This window comes from Serinus canaria, chromosome 2, assembly GCF_022539315.1.
Source record: "Serinus canaria isolate serCan28SL12 chromosome 2, serCan2020, whole genome shotgun sequence".
In the NCBI taxonomy this organism is placed as follows: Eukaryota; Metazoa; Chordata; class Aves; order Passeriformes; family Fringillidae; genus Serinus; species Serinus canaria.
In genome coordinates this window covers 136,572,408-136,586,837 of record NC_066315.1, presented here as the reverse complement: position 1 = coordinate 136,586,837, position 14,430 = coordinate 136,572,408, and positions in this window count along the sequence as shown.

Genomic DNA, 14,430 nt, shown 5'->3' with positions numbered 1-14,430 from the left:
AACATAAAAAGCAAAGCCATGACATAAAGCTAAGCTAGCTCTCTTCTCACTGTAGCATTCTTTAAAGAAAAGATAATAAAAGTGTGTAGAACTGGATCAGGAAGGCTTTCTAAATGAACATTTTAAGGAATGGAACTGGATACATACTTTGCATTTACTTTTTAAAAGAAAATATTTTTGAAAGTAAAATGAGAATATTTCCTCACCCTTTTAATCAAATATACGTATTTTCCTCCCTTCTGGAATCTGATAAAAAAAGAAAAAGATTTCAGGCTATGAAAGTGAGAGATGTGAAAGCCTTTCAGAAAAGTAAGGTGATTTTTCAAAGTTAATGTTCCCTAAGGGTGGCATTCACATTGCAATACTTTGGACACTCAACTGTAAATGCAAAATATGATCCTCATTTTCTTGAGAGTCAATTGAATGTTTAGAGCAGGAGCTTATTAGATGTTCATAGCCATCCACTGGAGGGGTCCATACTGGATGATATATAGAAATCCCTTTTAACCTCGGTAATTTTGTGATTATAAATGCTCACAAATCCAGTTAATTTGTGTTTCTCCCTTATGAGTGTAGGATATACAGCGGGGAGCAATTGGTGACAAAGGCCAAAACAACCTGAAATGCATCTGTAGATGGAAATGATGCAGCATATTAAGAGCTCTCTCATACACAGGCCTCTGGGACCAGAGCTGTATGCAAGTACACAATACCCCATTAAACATGTGGCTCTCAACTGGAGCACAAAGGTTCTTCCATCTATTTATATTTCCATAATAACTCACTGCAATATATCTCTAGTAATTATACATTAACCTCTATCATTAAGCATAGCAGGCTAGGCTGCTGATGCACTGACATTGCTATCACACTTGTTAACACAACTCTGGCAAACTTCTCTATAAATCAAGACAGTCACATGCACAGGGGTTGGATAATGACTCCAGAAATCTGAGTGGCTACAGCAGTCCCTAGTCCCTGTGCTCTGTCTAGGGCCAGCACATGCCCCCAGCCAGGTCCTGTGCACAGCTGGGGCATTGTCACAGAGGAGGCAACTCCCAGGTCTCAGGGGAAGGGGCAGGAATGGGTTGTGCCATTCCCTTACAGCAAACACCAAGAGCCCTGGGATAGATCCTGAGGCACCTGCCACACTGCTTCAGGGTGTGGGCTCATTCTGGGGGAGCAGCAGGTTTCCAAGCAGAACTATCCCAGTTTCCTAAGACCAGAAAATGGCCTTGACCACTTTTGATTTGCTGGTATTGTCATTGCCTCCATTGGCTCGTTCCCCTTGTCTGATAAGGGTGGCTGGAACAGCTTTACCTGATATTTCAATACCTGCAATCTGCTGTATTTGTCTAGATAAGCTGTAAAGACAGAAGCAGTTTTATATACATCTTGTATTTAGACATAGACTATAGGAAGAAGGAAATGTTTCCTGCTACTGGGTGGGTGGTGATCCTATTGTTTAGCTTGTTTGTAGACAGAGATATACAATATGTACAGAGCAGATGTCTGCACTTGATCAAATAGATCACAGTCCTACTTTCTGTTGTGCCGATATTATGAATTTTGTAGGCAAATCTTTGGTTTCTGGTAATACAAATAAAGAAAAGACAACAATGAAAATTCCCATGCTTCCAGTTTCATAGCACAGAACATGGCCATCCATTCCAAGCTGTTACAATTACCACCACTTCTGAGACAACCCAGTTCTTCTTGCCCAAAAAAGGACAAAGATTTTTTTTTTTTTTTACACAAAAAGCTTCAGTGCTGTTTTGAAAACTTCACTTCTTAAAAAGGACTCGTTTCAACACAATTTAATGAGTTTTACTTAGAACTTAATAAGTTTTATTTCAGCTCTCATTCTAGGAAGTTTTTGGTTGACAGTAGAAAAGCCTGATTTGTGTCTGTTCCACATGTAAATGAATATTATTGCTAGCTCTCTCATCCAAGCCACTCTACAAACAGACCATGAACTACATTAATTATTTAGTAAATAAAAATCTACGTGCAGCTTTTTAACCAATCATATGATTCTTGTCTTTGAAGATGGACTCAATCATTCTCTGATGTCACCTTCAAATTAAAGTCAGAGATTTCTGTGATGTTTTTGTCATGATATTATGCAAACCCTCTTCTCTGTGTACTAGGCAAACTAGTATATTTAAAAAATGTTCATGGAAAATACACTATTAACTTTTCTACATAAATTGTTTCAGATTAAACAGAAGAAAACAATTATAAAGGTGGATTTACCTATACAGCCCAAGTTTGCACTTAAGCCAGCTTTCTCTGTTTCCTGGAGAGAGATTGTGCTGCTGTGAGGAGACATGGAATAGCACACTACAACTGTCTGAATTACTGGCACACATAAAAGGGGAGGCTTTACCCTCTATACAGTCTAAGATGACAAAGATATTTGGCAGCAGAGCATCAGAAAGCCTAAATATTAAAAAAAAAATTAAAAAAATTGGAATTTCAGATTAGAACATGAGGACTGGAAAAAGTATTAATGGAGCAAGAGTGAAATATGAGATTATATTAAAAAAACCTCAACAAAATATAATAGTTGTCAAACATGTACGAATTAAAGGTTATTCCTAAGAAGTTCATAAGGCTATTTACAAGGCACAAAGGATAGCAAAGTTCCAGGGACTATGGGAAGTGTTGGATTTGACTGCTGTTGCACAAGATGTTGATTACTGGGAACACGCCTTGGGTAAGACAAGGCCTTTTCTCATTCTTCATCAGCTGCCTGAGAGCACAGTTTGAGGAACACTGCAAACTGGAGATCCTGCTAAAAGCTGCAGACCCACTCCTATCTGCCCTGCTCTACCTTCTGCTCCTGCTCTCTTCCCTCTGCTAGCACAAATGTTTGTGTCTCCCACTTGCCCCAGAAAGCTGACTTTTAACCCTCATCAATTCCCTGGTGCATTTCCCAGCACAGTGACAAAAACACCTGTGTCAGCGGTAAGTGGAGGTAAAATGAGCAGACAGTGACGTGGAAAAAGGCAGTGTAAGATTTTTCTTGGCAGCTATTATCAGTCTAAAGTGTTCAAAATCTTACAGTGTGGGGGGGCTGGACTGGTCCTGGTTTGGAGCAGATTCTCATCTATGCACAACACTGATATTTTTTGCTCAAGGTCTATATACAGGACGAGGAGTAAAACTGCAGCTGCAACACCCTGAAGACCTTCCTTTCCCTGAGCCAGCAGCTGCCAGGGATCCCCTTGTCCCCTGGTGGCCACAGCTGAACTGTCCTTCAGTAGCTCAACTGCAAACAGTCTGCATTTCCTTACACTGAAGGAGTGGGCAATAGGGGCATTTTCTTACATCCACCACATCCAAGTACTTTGCCCACGCCAGTAGAAAACCCATTGCTAAACTGCCCTTGGACTCCAGAGCAAAGCACTGCAGACTTCTCACCAAAATAAATCACTACAGGAAAGAAGACAAGGACAGAAAGGGAACTAGATGGCGAAAGTTTAATGGTTCCTCTATTTCCTGTGCTCATTAGGGAGACATTTTTTACTTCGTAGTTTTTTCCATTGCTGCTTCTTCCTCCATCTCAGTCTTGCCTTTGATTCCATTCTGCCCCATATAGACCATCACTGATTGCTGCATCATTTACCTCTGCATAGAAAAAAATGCTAATTTCCACTTGACAATGAAAGACCACAAAATATTTTCCCTGGCTTTCCCTATGGAACGACCAGAACATCTGATTTGAATCAAAGCTGCAGGCTCTCTTCGATTCATGATATTCCTCTTCTCCTTGCTACTTTTATAAGAATTAATACTAATTTACTAAGACAAAGTTCTGTGGTTGCTCATTAGTCACCTGACATGGGAACTTCTGGACCACTGATGGCCTGGGGTAGCACCAAAAAGTTGCACAGAGGAACAAGCTGCAGTGGAGGGGCAGGTGCTTTTGTTTTGTGCAATATACTCAAAGCTCATCATCATTTTACATTTTGACATTTTAAATAAGGACACAAAGAGTTTGATAATAGCAAAGCAGGCAGCTTTATCTACCTTCCCAAAGTGACTTGCCTCTGAAAGTTCCAGCTCCAAATTCCCTAAATTGTTTATTGCCACAGGGTAGGGGATTAATGTAAGCCAAGTAAAGCAGCCACTTTCCCCAGGCCTCCCCATGCAGAACTAACCTTTGCTACAGCTGGAACAGCAGGGTTGGACGTATTTTGACATCTGCCTCAGTAAATGACATCACATTTCTGCAGAGCTTTATGGGACTGTGAAATGGGAAGGTTTGGCACAGTAGCCAACTTGCCAGCTCTCCCTGCTGAGGTGACCTCCGAGAGCAGAGCAGGGAGGTCTGAGGATGGGAGGAGGTCTGGGTGTGCTTGGGACACAGCAGGGCAGCACCCACACACTCAGACATGTCTGAGGATGCTGAATTTCCTTTGCCCTCCTGCTGGGCACCTTCAGCTGCTCATGTAACCCCATCGCCCCATGAACTCACCTGCATTGCCCAACCCCACCAACACCAGCCTTTGGTTTGTGAAGGACTGAAGGAATCTGGGAAACAGGGAGGAAGTAGGAACCATTAAGAGTTGTAGAATGCTGAATACAAAATCCCTAGCCCTCTGCAGTAAATTTTAAAATTATATGACTCCCTGAGGTCCCACTGGAAGCAAAGCATAAAGGAGAGAAGGAGGAACAACCAAGCAGTACAGATCTGTAGCACTGTTCCACATATACTTTAAAGACATGTCTTTAAAAGTGAATATATTTTGAGACTCTGCTTTAAAATAATTTACAGCTGCTTTTTCAGCAACTGAACAACTACTTTTCCTGAAAATCAGGCCACTTTTTAATGTATTTGAAGTTGAGTGACTGAAACACATGGAATATCTTGTCATAGGATATTTTAAATAACTTCCATAATTATTATGATTTGGAAACTGAGTAAAGAAGATACATCAGAGAAACAGCAAACACATAACCTGCACCTCAGATTACTGAGTCTGTGAGTTCATACCAATGAATCTTCAGGTGTGCAAGAAGAATTTATCCTCTATCTACCTTCTTACAGTGAGAGAAACCACAACCCTGACCTACTGATTCCTTTTTCTCAATTTGGATTACAGAAATTTAGTGTTTATTTGTAAAGCAAAAATTTTTGAAGAGATTATTCACTGGAAGTCTTCAGAACCCTTTGAATGTAGCTTTCCATAAAACCTGTTCTGGGTGAGGTTTCTAAAACTTGTTTCAAAAGAATTGAAAACCAACTCAGATATATACTGAGCTAAAGAATATCCCTCTTTCCCAATGCACTACTGAGATATCAGGAATGGAATATAACACCTTGATTTTTTAAATTCTTTTCTACAACTTTCCATTTCCACTAATTGGATACCTGCTTGAGTCACATTCTACCTTTACTTTATCAACCCAAAGAACTGATGTAATTTAGCAAATCAAGATAATTTCATGTAAAATATGGGTTTCCTTAGAGATTTCTTGTTTTAAGTATTGATTATTCCCAACCTTCTTTAATTCATAAAGCCTGGGCAGAGCAGAGTACAAAGGAAACAGGTTTGCCAATAATGGCCAAAGGGAAGTTTGCTGGACCATTTCTGGCCTTTTCCAGAACCTGACAATCCTCCCTTTACTTTTGTTTGCTTTGCAGTTCCCTCTGGAATTTGCAATTTTCTGGCCAATTTCTCTTTTGTATGTATGCCTTCTCTCTTGCTAGTTTAGAGATGGAATTAGTAATTTCCCAGCCCTTCTAATGTACTCCAACCTTCAAAAAGGGAGGATCTGAACATTCATTGTGAGAATGCTGCTTAAACTTATTATATTAGTATATAGTTATAAAAACATCTTATTGTCTCAAAATGTCATAGCTGCCAGTAGTGGACTGTAAGTGCAATGGATACTGTGACATGAAGATATAAAGATACATGAGATTACTTAGATCAGCAGAAGGAATTTTTTTTTCACATGATGTCCCATTGTTCTGTGTTTAATCCAGGCAAGTTTTTTAACACTGGACTCAAAGGTAAGGACTGTATGAGTGTCTGTGTGTCTATGCATTTGTTCACGTTCATGAGTTCATTAGGGCATATTCACTTTAACATCTGCTAGAGGACCATTATTATTCTCTAAATCTAAATAAGAGTTCTCAGCTTCTTGTTGTACTCTTCCTGTGTCTTCTTGTTGTACCATTCCACTGAAAAATTTCCACTGAAAAAGAATTTTTCCTTTTTATTATTTTTCCACAGTCCCTGGAGTATATTAATAATATTCTCCAAGTTTGATGTCTCTAATATTCAAAGACTACTTAAGATTGAATAGACTGTTCTTCCCATATAAATAGTAAAGTTTTAATTATTTTTTCCCATAATAGCTTTTCTAACCAAAAGAATTAAATACTAATAAAAGCACACAAAATTATTTATGCAATCATTAATAATATATCCATTGTCACTAAGATTTTCAGTTCTCCAAAACTTTTAAGCACATCTGAAATAATGTAAACAATGTTGTGACTACATTTATATGCAACAGCCTGGGTTTCTTGGTCAGTGTTTTAAATTATGCTGCCTGGACTTTTTTGCTGCCTGCATTTCAGTACTGCCATCTTGGGCAGATCAGCCAGAGCAGTGTGCTCTGGTTTCATCTTTCATTTCTATCAGCTAACTTTGATTTGACAAAGTATTTTCCAAATACAATTTTCTGAGTCAGATGAATATTAAAAAAAAAGCATGATATATGTATGCCCCGATGAGTTTTGCATGTCTGTCTCATATACTAAAGAGTGAACCTGGAGGCTCTGCAAATTTGAGAGAATGCAGATCTTCATTTGCTGCAACTTGATATGAGGCTCACCTTTTTTGATGCATCTTACTTTTGCCAAAAGTATGGTGTAAAGAAAAATGTTTCTATAAACATAGGCTTTGCCAGACTTCTCACTGTACACATTCTCCAGTCCTTGTATGCTGGTTCAGGTAAAGATTTTAATCTAATGTTTCCAGCAAAAGAGAGATATGTCCTAAGAAATTAGTGTTATAGTACTTAATTGGAATAAAAATGGAAAAATTCTAGACTAAGAAGACATCTAGATGATTAAATAAATTGTTATTCTAGATTAGTAGAAATTAGTTTTCCCAACAATTCACAAGTCAGGGAGTTGAACTTCCATAAAAGGTACAAAGCTAGGCGAAGAAAACACTCTTTCTATTTATTTAATTAAATCAGAAAATATTTCTATTATATTTCAACCAATGTAAATACAAACCTGAGACAAAGGAACAGAAATTTCTTAACCTTGTCCATAAAAATCCCAATGTACTGTAGATAAATTTGTGCTATTCAGATATTTTATTGGTGATTATTGTTAGCATTTAGGTAAATTTCCTATAATTATCCTATATTATTAGTGGAATTAGTCATATTAAGCATATAAACATATTTTTAAAGGATCAGAGCTTAAAAGAAGCTGATACATCAATGGATTGTCACCACTCAGACAATGTTTATTTAATTATGGAGGAAGGAGGGAAGAAGGAGGGACTTATTTTCTAAAAACAGAAGCATAAATGGGAAAAACTTCACCTATTTGATTGGATGAAACAAGCTTCATAACACAAATCTGCTTTTGCAGGGACTCCATCATCTTCACCAGAGTGGGAAAGAATCCTAAGGTCCCAAATACTTCATCTGTTTGAGAAATAATGTTCTGCCATGACTTTTACAAGTGTAATCATAGACAGAATGTCTGTTCAGACTCTTGAACATCTTCCCATATAATTTCAGTTGTTAAAAAAACCCTTCCCCTTTTGAACTTCAAAATAAAACAGATTTTTTTTTTATGAGTACTGCCCTATCATTTCCGTGGTTTGATTTCAGTCATATGTAAGTGCTAAAAGATGTGTCTAAATGGATATGAAATTGATTAAGGTGATTTGGGATGAAAGACTCTATAGAAATGTCAAACATTGTTGCTATTCACTTGCTATTCACTTCATTAGTGGATGAAACTAGCAAAGACTGTCTGCAGTCACCTTCTCATTTGAGACATTTGATTGTTTTCTTAGTTGTTTGGGAAAAAAAGATAAATGACATTACCCTGGTTTAGCTGGAAATTGCATAATCCTGGTTTAAGTTGAAAAAATCGATTTTATGCTGTTCTGGGGATATTAAGTATTGGGAGAACATGTGACACTGCCATGTCATTTAAAAAAAGGAGAAAAAGATGAAAAAAAATGTATTCGGTATCATGGTTCATTGTATTTCCCTAGAACACCAACTATAAATGGCTTATAAGTAGCTGACTGCATCACTCCAATTATCAGTAATTTTCTCTCTCATTCCAAAAAAGCTAGCATTGATTTGTTTCTCAGAAATCTATTTAATCTATTTATCAGCAATTTCAACATTTCTTAGAATTTCTTTGGCAAGTGATTCCAAACAGCATCTCAGCGTGCCTCAATAAAAAATTGGCTATCATATTATTGCAGCTATTCTTTGATTAATATTTGTTTGGGACCTCCAGCATGCTAATTTCTGACAAATTAAAAAATATAAAGACAGTCCATATTCTGAAGTACTTTGACCCTGAAGCCAGGCACAAAGAAGAGAAATGTGCTGGGAACTCCAGAGGTAAGAATAGCTTCTGGACATGAGGTTTCCTTGAGGAGGTAAGTGTGATTGGCAGAAATGAGGTCTAGGATTCAGCTTTTTAAATTGCAATCAGTCTTTTTGTCAGGGTTGTCAAAGGAACAGGGGAAAATCTTGGCCCGGTTGAAGTCAAAGGCAAAACTTCAATTGATTTCAGTTCAGCTCTTTCTGCTGATGAATTTAATGGACTCAGAGGGAGAAAGAATAGTATTGGAGTAACTGGAATGTGGTGGACTTCTCAGAAAATGGGTCAAGTATAAATTCATCATGGTCAGAAAGATAAGATGCTGTTTACAAAGTATGGATTCAGAACACTGGACTAGGTAGGCCCTTTGGTCTGCACACGGATATAAAATACTTTCAGCCTGTACAGCAATTTCTAATTGCATTTTCCAAGTCTTGTGATCTCACCAAAACAATAACAGTCAATAAAAAATCACTGATTTATTCACCAAATAAATCACTGATATTAAGATATTAGGCTTGTATCACAATAGACAAGCAATTCTTCTGAAAGATCTGACTCATTATATAGGCTGACAAGGATTTGATCAGTGCTTTTATTGTGCCTAATGTATTTTCTCCATTTGAAAGAAGTGGTGGTAGAAATTTTTGAAAGATTTGAAACTGCTGAATAAAAGCTCAGGGACATTTTTCCCCTGCCTGCTTTCAGTACTTTCTTAATCAATGATTTCCATTTGTCACTGCTAATGGCATTATCCCTGGCACCTTCTCCTGTGATTTTTTTCTGCTTAAAAGCTTTCACTTCTCTTAGTTAGCCTTCATTTTCCTTTCTGCTGACAACTGACTTTTCATTCATAGTTTTTTCCCTGGGTCTTCCTGGCTGTACAACTTCCTTAGCATCAAGTGTAAACAGAGTAGCTCTGCAGCTGGGAGGTGGACTGGGGAGGGATCTCTCACATTTTAGCCCATTTTAGCCCTGTCTCTTTGCTGGTAGCTACAGTCCAGTCTTCAGCATTAGAGAGGATGTAACCAGTATCAGGACTTTTTCAAAGTTCCTTTGAAAGACCCTCTCTTTAGAACAAGTCCTAGCATTGCCTGCTAACTTTCTGCGTGCTCCACCATGGCTTTGAAATATTCATTGTAATTTAAATTATTTTATTCTTCTCTGTGTTTATCCTATTGAGTAAAAATTAGTTTACAAGTGTCTTTTGCATATATTTCCTGAATAGTAGTTTTTGTCTTTTGAATTTACCTTAATATTATTTGGGGCTAACCTTTTAGGAATAAAACACACATTCATACCTCTACTACAATGGCATCTAAAAGTGAAAAAAAATACTATTTTCTAAGCCAAGGCATCCCAACATAACTTCATACTTTTACCCTGGTATGGCTTTCTCTCATCCAAAAGATGTTTCTTTTAATTCCTGCCACTGATCAATTTATAGGTGATGCAACTCAACTGCAGCATTTATAAACAAATTCAGTGATATTGTATGCCATGGGATGATTTTGTTTGAAACCAATTTTGTTGTTATGAAGAAGAGGAAAGATTATGAGACAGAGCAATTGAGAACATCTTTTTACTTAGAGTCAGGAGAAAATCAATGATTTCCTCAGAATTCTGACTTCTCTTCTTCCATCCCCATCTACTTAGCCCGTGCAGATCCTAAGGTTCAGGCTGGAAACAGCTGTTCCACTGAGGGCTGCAGAGTTGTTCATGTACACCGGGGTCTATTGCCCTCTACTGGGTTGAATTTCACACCTGTTTTACTTCCCATTTACTTGGCAGGTCCCTGGAAATGTTTCTGCAGAGCTTGATCTGTAAATTGCTGCACACGTCGCTCCCCTCTCTGGTACCATTAGAGGAGACCTCTGCTAACTTGCCAGTGCTTGGTGTCTAGTAGAACATGAATGAGTTTCTCAAACCTAAGGTTTCAGATTATCTTGGGGACACTGGAAAACAAAGAGATTTGGAGATTGTGAAGTTCAGTGGAGAATTTTCCAGATGCATTCCTGGGAGATAGTGTCTGTTTTGTCATATATGCACGTAGGAGCTCTCTCATTGCTTTCTTAGGATAATTTCCAGGTAGATGGCACCAATGTAGATAAGAAGTCTTTGAAGTGGTTTTAAAGCAAACCTGTAATTGATCTTCAGTTGCAAAGTGGGCACGAGATGTTCTTTTTATGTTGCAGTCACAATCCTGTTATATGGGGAGATCAGGATTTCTTGTGAAGTCTGTGTTAGATACCAAGTATGTGAATTTCTCAATTCAGCAGAAAGGATTGTGAAAGATTTGTGTTTCTTCTCTATTGATAATGGATGATATTCAGAAGATTTAATATTGCACCAGTTACAAAACTGTTCCATATCCAATTGCCTCTCCTGAAGATAATTCCAAGATATGTTGAAGAGAACAGTGTCTCTCAGCTCCAACTGACTGCATTATGGAATCAATGAAATAGGAAGAAAGAGGGGGAGAGATTGAAAATACTCATTTGTATATTCTTCTATTAATTTGTAAAATCTACAAGAATTTTGGGTTCAAATCACACCTTTTTGTGAGACAGACCTAGCCAAACTTCACTGGAGACATTACAGGTTTGTCCTGGAAGTATATTCTTCCAGAATTTTTTTTCTCTGGAGTTCGTGGCTCTTCTTGCACAGCAAAGAATTATACAGTAAAATTTTACTGATTTTCCTTTGAAAAATCATGGTTATTCTCAATATTTTTGGAGGTGACTTGACCTTGGTTGTTTGCCAGATATTCACCCAGCTATACTGTCACTCCCCTCTCTTGGGAGTATCAAGGAGAAAATAAGATCAAAAAGCTCTTGGGTTCTTATAAGCACACAGAAATCACTTGCCATTTATCATGATGGGCAAACCAGGCTTGATTTGAGGAAAATTAATTTCATATATTGTCAATTAAATCAGATAAGGATGGAGGGAAAGAAGATAAATTACAACAACTTTTCCCCAACCCCCATCCCATTTCTCCCTGTGCTTAACTTCACTCCTTCATTTACAACCACTCTTCCAACTCTCTCCCATCCTGAGCAGTGCAGGGGGTTGGGAAGTGAGGGGTTTTCAGTCATCCATAACAGTCTTTCTCTGCTGCTTCTTCCTTCTTACAATTTTTCCATGCTCCAATATGGGGTCTCCTTGGAACGCAGTTCCTTCAGAAAATGCCACCCTGCTGCAGCGTGGGTTCCTCCAGGGGCTGCAGGTGGGTCCCTGCTCCACCATGGACCTCCACGGGCTGCAGGGGCACAGCTGCCTCTCCATGTTCTGCACCATGGGCTGCAGGGAATCTCTGCTCTGGCACCTGGAGCACCTCCTGCCCCTCCTTCCTCACTGCTCTGGTCTCTGCAGAGCCGGTTCTCTCTCATTTGTCATTGTTCCTCATGTGGCAATGAAGCATTTTGCCCTGTCTGAAATTTGTTATCCCAGAGGTGGCACCACCCTGGCTGCTGTGCTCAGCTGTGTCTTGCAGGTCTCTTGGCTCTGGCTGGAGCTGACTCTGTCTGGCTCTCTCCAGTACAGTGGCCACCCCTTCCATCCCCTCCACCACCACCACCCTGCCATGGCACCCAGGATGGCTGGACAGACACCCCTTAGCCGAGTCCCCTCTGGGCAGCAGCAGTCTGAGCTGGGACTGCAGTGGGGCTTACAGCAGGGATTGCTGCCTGACCTTTCCTTTAGGAACAGGCCCAAGCCACAGCACATGCTCTTGCCAGTCCCAAATCCATGGGTAGAGCTGCCCTGGCTGACAGGCAGGGTGTTCACCACCTTGGCAGAAGGTAGATCCCAGCTGGCAGCCTCTGAAACAAAGCACAGAGCCCACTTCAGTTCACACAAATGTTTTAGAGAATGCAGGCAGCACTAATGGCATCACTCCAGTGATTTCCTTGGGAGTTACTTTAGATGATGATGTATCACACTGATCCACATTTTCATTTAATTTAACATCAGAAATTGACATTTGGAAATGGAAGTTTTAGTCTGGAGTCCATGGTGAATGGCTGCAGGAGCTAATGATTGAATGCTTTCCAGAGTGTTCTAAGAGAAGTAATCATATGCCATTTCTGCTCTTTTATTACTGCTAACAAAATATATATAATATTACCTATTTAACAAAGAACTTTGAGGCCTAACCCTTGTTTCAGATATTACAATTTGCTTGTTTACAAGTGAAGCACAGACAATATGTTATATATGCTTTATTTTTCCAATATAAAATGCAGATACTTTCCGCAAAGTGACTGTCATCCAAGAAAAGAAGAGATGTAGTAAGTAAAAAAATACTGGGATACTTAGATAAAAACCATGGGAATATTTTGATTCAATTTACACATATGTATATCTTTAAAAATTATCATCCTGGGTCACACAGTGAGAGTGGGTTTGGGAATGCTTTGTAAAAAGGGCTTGAGGATCAGTAGTCTGGGGCTGTTGTAGACTCAGAGTTAGAGGTCCGACTATAGCATTCTAATCTTCTACATGAGAAAAAGAAATCTGAATGCCTGTAGAGATTTGTGTTTGTTTCAAGCTCAGGGGATGCATTTTTTGGGTGGCAGGTGATGTATTTTGTGGTGATGATTGAATGACACAGAAGGTACAGTATGGTCACAGTAACCACACAAGGGGTATCTGTTGACATGTGTCACTCTGTAAAACCTGTCCTTTGAGTTAGGTTTATATAAATAAGGGTTTAGGTTATAAAGGGAGGATCACCTGTATTGACGAGGGTGCAGTTTTCAGAGTGCCCCGTCGGTCCTGCCGTGCCATTTCACATGGCTGTGTTGCCCTCTAGAGGTCGGTCCCCAGGTGAAATCTGCTCACGGGCATTTTCCTTCGGTTCCCATGGCATGGCTCTGCCTTTGGAGAAAGGAGTTCTTCAGCTGCATCACTGTTAACACTTGTAACTCAATGAATCGGTGAAGTTCACATGTATATTCCCGGCTTCTTAACTATGAATATTTTCAGTATACTTTATTCATTTTTTAATTAAGGTTGGGCATCTACTTTCAGTGGTTGCAAGCCAAACAAAGCTACCTCAACACAGAAATCAAAGAAAACTGATGAGACCAGGCCTAAAAAAACCTCTTCCACAAGGAAAGATGGTGGAACTTGGCCCACCAAAACACATTCTTAGAAGAACAAATTGCTGTGAAAAGTCAACAGAGACTACATCTACACTGCATACTTAAACTATGCCAGAGAAGGAAGGCTTTTTGACACTGCACCTGAGTCATCTCTATTTTTCAGATCAGTCACTGGAAAACCTGCCCTGGTGTCTCACCACCCTTGCAGTAGAATTTCTTCATTATATCTAATTGAAATCCAACCTCTTTCAGTTTAAGGCTGGATAATGCACGTCTGCTAGAATTTATTTAAATCTATTTTGAAATAAATTGTCTCTCACAGATTACACCACAGAAATTGGTTTACATCTCATTATGAGTAAATTAATCAAAAAAAGCCCCAACCTGTAAATCCTTCTTCTAGTGTGTTTTTTTTTTCCTAACACATTCAGCCACAGACACCTTTTAGCACAGAAATATTCCTTCCAACTTTAGTCCTGCAAAATTGTTTGTATTCCTCCATTTATTCATAGAATCAAACAATCATTGATGTTGGGAAGCATCTCTGGAGAGGTCTAATCCAACCTTCTTGCTCAAAACAGGAATGACTACAGCAGGTCACTCAGGGTCTTGTCTAGTCATGTACTGGTAAAAAACAATTATTGGTAGCAAAATTGAAATTTGCAAACTGAATTAATTTGACATCAATCTAGTCTAGTAGTCTATTTCTCA